We start from the raw sequence: 6,652 nt of genomic DNA, 5'->3' as shown, positions 1-6,652 counted from the left end.
CTGCAAAGCTTCCTCAGTTTAAAAGGGCAATACTCGATCAAATCCTCCTCCATTTAATGTCTGTATGTCAGCTTTTCCCAGTGCCTGTCTAGCCCTGTATTCTCTAACCTGGGGCACTGGGAGCACCACTGTGCCCTGTTCTGGCAGCTCCCCTGGCTCCAACCCAACACCATATCACTGCAAGTTCCCAAGATGAACATGGGTCCTTCTCCTTGGGGTCACGTCCTTCTCCACAGCTGGGAAAGCAGGGGCACAAGCAGGAAGGGAGCTGTGCTGTTTGTTTGCTGGGTGGATGTTCAGAGGGCCCCAAGGATATCTGCGTGGGGGGCACAGGCTGTCATTCATTTCCCATGCATCATTGGCAAGTCCTATTTTCACTTTCTGTGTGGCTACCACATACCTGTTTTACCCCCATGTTATGCCTCTAGTGCTCCACACAGGAATTTCTTCCTTCTTCAGAGACCCAGTGAACAGGAGCCAGGAGCTCTGCCATCGACTTCAGTAAGCAGAGACTACACACCCTGTCCTTTGCCTTTTGGGAAAGCAGCAAAGATGCATCAAGAAGGAAGTCCTCTGAGCTGTACCATCAGTTGGCCAAGTGGCTAAATGGTAAACCATCACATGAACTAACTATTCTTGTGCATCCACTTCTTCCACAGTTGCCATTGAATGTGTCAGTCAGTGCCCTTCTGACAGTGATTTTGGTACAGGATGGGCACGTTTCCAGTATGAGTTGAGTTGACACAACTAGCAGTGAAATAGATGCTTTGTTTTTCTTTCCCCTTCTGCAGGAACAGTTCCAAGCCACCACTGTTGTACTGCACAGCATGGGCCTGATCGCAGGGCTGGGTCAGTAAGGTCAATGAATCACTCATCTGGACACAACCCTAGCATGACCCACTTTATTTAGGACATCGGAAGGAAATGGTCTGAAAACCTAGCCTCCTGACTCTAGGCACTGAAGGAAAGGGAACCTGTTACTGGTTCCCAGAATTACCTTTTTAAGACGTGAAAACTGAGTTTTCTCCTAAAATTTAACTTTTCCCCTGCTATGGACACTAGGGGTGGCTGAAATGCAGCCGTAACTATTTTATTTCAGAGATCACAGGAAGCATCAAGTGGCAAGGACTTTTCATGACTGATGATCTGAGCTACATTTTTCATTAATGTAACTCCTGGCCTCCAGCCCCAAATGCTGGAGAGGAAACAACAGACCTCAAATCATTCTGCAGACACTACAGGGGATTACACAATGGTAACATGGGAAAACCAAAACAAACTAAATCTTTATTCAGTTAAAATCCTGCCGCAGTTCAGCTACAGATTTCATCATTCTGACTAATGGGATTAAGACATGCACCAAGGGGCTCCCATTCTCTAGCATTGCTGCCTTATTCATTTAAGTGCTGCCCAGTTTCAGAGCCAGGGAGATCCCGGAAAGGGTGCAAGTACCAAGCAACAAATATTTTCCATTTTTGATGAAGAAGTCTGACTTGGACACTTGTTGTTAAGGGGGTGAGGTCATCTGCTATGACAGTCAATGCTCTGGGAAGCTTGTAGATGACCTCCATGCTTGGCAGTGTTCCCCTTTTTAGTTTCAGTTTGTGGCTTTTTTTCACTCTCCTTAGTTAAAGCTTCTGCTTGACTTCATTCAACCCCAAAAGCAATTCTGCTTTTTTTACTAGCTAAGGAAATACTGGAGCTCTGCTTCAGAAAGTGGTGATGTTAGTGTGCAGCAAGGGCCAGCAGCTCCCTGGGAGCAGAGAGCCACGCCACAGGGGTCTCCACAGGGGCCCGCAGGGTGTCACCAGCCAGGGCCCACCCCACCACCCCCAGCAAGGAGCAGAGGAGGCCATGAGATCACAGGCAGGCTCAACCAAGTTTCCAGATCACCATGCAAGCTCACGGTGATGGGGCAGGTCCAAGGTCAAGCCATGAAGTCAATCCGCAGGTCAGATCCTGTGGATGCCAGGCAGGTCCACAAAGACAAGGGAAGTCCAAGGTCAACCTGGAAAGTCAGTCCTTTGGGCAGGGCCTGCCAGGCAGAGACATTGTTGTGGCTACATATTAGAGTTTTTATGAATTGTAGATTTTAAAATTGTAGAAACAGCCAGTACTGTTTGAAAAGTTAGTGGTGTATTTCTTCCACAGTGGTGTATCCAGCTTACACCATGACATTGCTTGAGAGTCCTGGGTCAAGCTTTGCTGTGCTAGTCACAATGATAGCATGGGCCAAAGAGATACTCCTTGCCCCAGAGACCTTAGGTAGGGACCAGTATTTATATCTGTAGTCTTACGAGGCAGGCACAAGGGTACCAGTGCTCTGATGTCCCTGAGACACTCAGCAGTGCATGGTACTACAAAACAGAAAAACGTAAGAGACAGAAAATTGCCCTATCTAGTTTAGCTGGGACATGTACAGTCTCTTCAAAGAAGAGATTTAGTCTATTAGATTCATCTGTAGTTTTGCTCCAGCCACTCAGCTGTAAGGGGGTTAAGCTGGAGGCAAACAGTGATTCAATTTTATGACCAGACTGAAAATACAAATAAATCTACTGCTCCTGTGTGCTAACTGTAATGCATGCCCAAGTGCAGGATGCTTTAATTGGATATAATATCTCCAGGTCTGGATTTACGTACATGCATATCAAATCACTCCTTTTAAACCATAAAGTGCTATTCAAATAATTATTTTATTGGCGTCATCATCTTTCTATATGGAAATGTGGAGCATATGGCAAGCTCAACAGATGCCTATAGCCACCATCCAGATAACGTTATTAAAAACAAAAAAAGAAAAGCCATTAAATTTTTGGCATATTGGCTGAGAACACTCAGGAGGCTGAACTGGAGACTGCTGTCATATTTGTCATCCTGCTGATTGCCTAATGTGAAACACAGAAGGCCAGCGAAGTGTGAGAAAAGCGAGACATTGTGGAGGACCAAAGTCTGAGCACTGGGACTAAGGAATTACAAGCAGTGACCGACACTAAATATGTAACAAAAGTGCAGAAACCCAGCTTCTTTCTGCCAGGGGACAGGCTGCTGACTAGGAACAAAGCTTCAGGTTTCTCTGAGTGATTAGAAACTCACAGTGTTGTGGATGCCACGTCCTAAAAGTCCTGGAGGAAGAATATGGGCAATGCGGCTGCCAGCTGATTCATGGGGAGCAGCTGCAGAGAAAATGCCTCTTCCTGCCCTCCCAGATGGATGAAAGCTCTCATGAAAGAGCCCCTGCAAAGGAGGGTTGGGCTTCAGCATAAACAGTTGGACTTCAGCCTCCAAGCAGATTTGTGCAGAGATACTGTAAGTCCCCAGATGGAAAAAAACCTCCCAACTTCCTGAATATCCTGTTCAAAGGAAAGGCTGCTTCTCGTCCTTGTGAGAAGTGTTCAGGGGAACGTAGGGCACTGGGGAGCGAGGCTTTCTGCTCTCCTAGACCAGGAGCTGGTGTCTGCATCTGCTGGTTTAAAATTGCTGTGAGGCCGGGCTTTTCTGAGTGAGAAAGTTTCCTCCTGTTCCAAAGGTGGGGAGAGAGGAAGGGAAAAGGAGCTGCAAAGAGGAGCTCAAGATGGGGAGTCTCGTGTGAATGAATGTCCTTGAAAGAGCGGAGCAGATGCTTGAGCTGGGTGCTTATTTATTTATTCTTTTTTTTTGGTCAAGGTGCTAGAATGAGGACACTCTTGATTAGTTTTGCTGCTTTCTAATACCAGTAAGCAGTGCCTTCTGACAAACAGGGAAATACCTTTCTTGCTATGGAAACACCATGGGGATTTACATCAGCTTAAGGAGCCCTACCTCTGCAAGTTCTTCTTTGATTTCTAAGCAGCAATAAGATAGTTTTCTTGGGTTATTTTGAATAGAGAGTGCTCCTGGTACACAACACGGTGCTTCAGACGTTGCCCTCTTCTCCCAGGATTTCTGGGTAGCCTGCTGAGTATTCAATGGCAGCACACAGGTAGCTGGGACTGAGATGAGGCAGCTGGCTTCAGTTTTGCAATGTGCATGGATTTTGTGTATTTGACTCAATTTCAGTTGCAAACAACCAAAATTAGGGAGAGTTATGAAGGGGGTCTTAATTTCTCTTTCTCAGGAGAGCCACGTGAGTAAGGAAGAGGAGTATCTGTGCCTGTGAGAGAGAGAGAACATATTCCTCTTCAGTTTCTGCCCAAAATTTGTAAAGAACTATTGTGTGCCTCCTCCGTGACTGCTTTCAGGAGGCATAAGCAGGAGGTAAGGAAACAGAATGATTCAGATAATTGACTTTACTGAGCAAGCACTCGGGCACAGGGGTGGAGAGTTTACACAGCTTGTGTGGGGCTGCAGGCAAGTGGGACTGCTGGAGTGTGAAGCAGGACTGGCCAGGAGCACCATCTCCATCACAGACCCCATCAGGTACACCCACGCTTGCAGATATGCACCGTAACTCACTGGGCCATGGTAAGTGACTGGTGAAAGAGATTGATTCATTGTCAATTTGCTTTTCCTCTGTCTATCAGCCCATATAACGTGTAAAGATATACACAAGTTAATTAGGGGAGATATTTTCTGGATGGGTGTCACAGCTGCATGATATGAAATTCCTGTAATCAGTGAAAAAATGTAAGGGGCTTGCTTACACACTTCAGATGTCCAACTTCAGCTACACTGCCACAAATGGCTGAACCTGTGATATTCCGTTCTTCCTTCATAGTATTTCTCCAAGAACTTGTAATGCTGCCTGTAATACTAGTCATTAGGCTGCTTTTGAAGTATGGTTTGTGTGCACAAAAGCTTGAGCATTTTTTCCAGTAGTAGCTGTTGTTTGAATAAAACATGTTGTTACACATCCCCTGCCAAATTTGTTTCTTGTTCTTAATATTTTCTCCCAGTGATATTGCTAGAATGATTTCTAGAGCTCATTCAGGTTTCCGTAGGTTTTCTCACCCTTAGATAAGAAATTATTTATTCTCCACTTCCTCAAATCTATCATTGTTTTTGCTGCATGTTCTCCTCCTCCCTTACAATACTTAGATAATTTGAAGATTGTTTTAAGGAGATGTCTAGCTGTTTACCTCAATGGCATTCATTATCAGCAATTTATCATCTTACTGTACTTTTTTCCTGCTTCTAGATGTGTAGAAAACACAAATAACTAATATTATTTTAAGTGTACAATAAATACATATTACAGTGACAAATATAAAATAGAATTACTTATACAGCATATATTGCATGCTATATAATGTTAGTGTATGCAATAATACATAGTGTATACACTGTGCAGTTGACTGTGTTCTGTGCAGCATACAGGACTTTCAATCTAACAAAACCAGAAAAGTAGTTTCAATGAACTATATGAAAACCCTACTTTCAACTTAATTTTTCCTTTTTCATGGTTGCATTTTTGAAGCTGAGATACTAGAAAGCCATGAAGAAACCTTCATCATGAAAGATGACCTTTTTCAAGATTCTGGATCCTGCGTGGTATGTACTTTATCCATGGCTAAATGGCTTACGTATCTGTTAGCACCTTTAGATTCAGAGCCTGCCCACCTGGTGCTAGCAGGGGAATATTTTGCCTTACCTGATGTCAGTGTGTGCTGTAGCACATTCCACAAAATTCTAGAAAACCTGTGAAGAAAATGTATCATAGGTTTAAGACCCATGAGTCTTAAATGGTTTGGAAAATCTTTATGTAAAGTTTGAGAAAGACACAGGCTTATTCATAAATATTGACTAGCTAAAGGACAAGGCCCAGCAAATAAGACTTGATAAAGTCAACTGAACTCTTCCTATTATGTGTAGATTAAGTGCTGCCTTCCCACTTTAAAGGGTTTTATTTTGCACCCGCTGACGTCTTAAAGAAGGTTCCCGTGGTCCTCTGGGATACTGAAAGAGGAGTTCAGTTTGCAGCAGGGAGACGGTAATTTTCAGGCTGTCACAGGGATGGGACAGGGATTAGGACCAAAGGATACAATAAACCTCCACAAACAGATCAGAAGCTGGCCTGGAAATTTGAAGGGCCCTATCAAACATCTTTACTTGAATTATCAAGTTTATCAGGAAGTAATTACAGGTGTAATTACAGGAAGTAATTACAGTGAGGATGGATACTCCACTAAGGCTGGTACAAAACTAAGCTCTGAAACAGAAAAGTTGGAGCACTGTGTGAGTCCTTAAAGCTATTTAAGAAACAGAAGGTGGGTCTTAATACCCATATTTAAGGATTAATCATCTGCAGTTGGTGCGAAACATTCACAAACGAGAATAAAAGGATGCCTTCGGTCCTTCTGGTAAGGAGATAATCCGATGGTTCTAACATTGCAGTGACAGCAATGAAGTTTCATGCTCTTCAGGGCCTCAGTAAATGGCACAGCTGTGCCAGCAGGACAGTCCTGTGTATGTTCTGTAGGTGGTTATGCCATTTCCAGGATATGCAGCGTAACTGTTCTTTCACAGGCATGTTTTCACTGAGACAGTTTCCAAGATAGTAGCTCATTTTTTACCTAACAACAGGATTCAGAAGACAATTGCTACTTAGTAAATAGCAGAATATAATTTAGCTGATTGTCTAAAAAAAAAAAAAGGCAAACAAAACTCAGTAGACTAGTGATTCCACAAAATATGCATGTGGGCAGGAAAGTATGTGTTGATACCACTGTGATCACAA

The 6,652-nt window shown here is 43.7% G+C and overlaps 1 long non-coding RNA gene across 1 annotated transcript; it reads left to right on the top strand.

Annotated features, from left to right (window-relative positions):
- The first annotated feature begins 487 nt into the window (after positions 1-487).
- LOC142404877 (uncharacterized) lies at positions 488-4,437 on the top strand. The gene is made up of 3 exons (XR_012773983.1): positions 488-609; positions 4,094-4,233; positions 4,327-4,437. It is a non-coding gene; the product is annotated as an uncharacterized LOC142404877 (long non-coding RNA).
- Positions 4,438-6,652: the final 2,215 nt, after the last annotated feature.

Source organism: Mycteria americana, chromosome 1 (assembly GCF_035582795.1).
Source record: "Mycteria americana isolate JAX WOST 10 ecotype Jacksonville Zoo and Gardens chromosome 1, USCA_MyAme_1.0, whole genome shotgun sequence".
Classification (NCBI taxonomy): Eukaryota; Metazoa; Chordata; class Aves; order Ciconiiformes; family Ciconiidae; genus Mycteria; species Mycteria americana.
The sequence above is the reverse complement of the archived record's forward strand: the minus strand, read 5'-3'. Positions and strand labels throughout refer to the sequence as shown.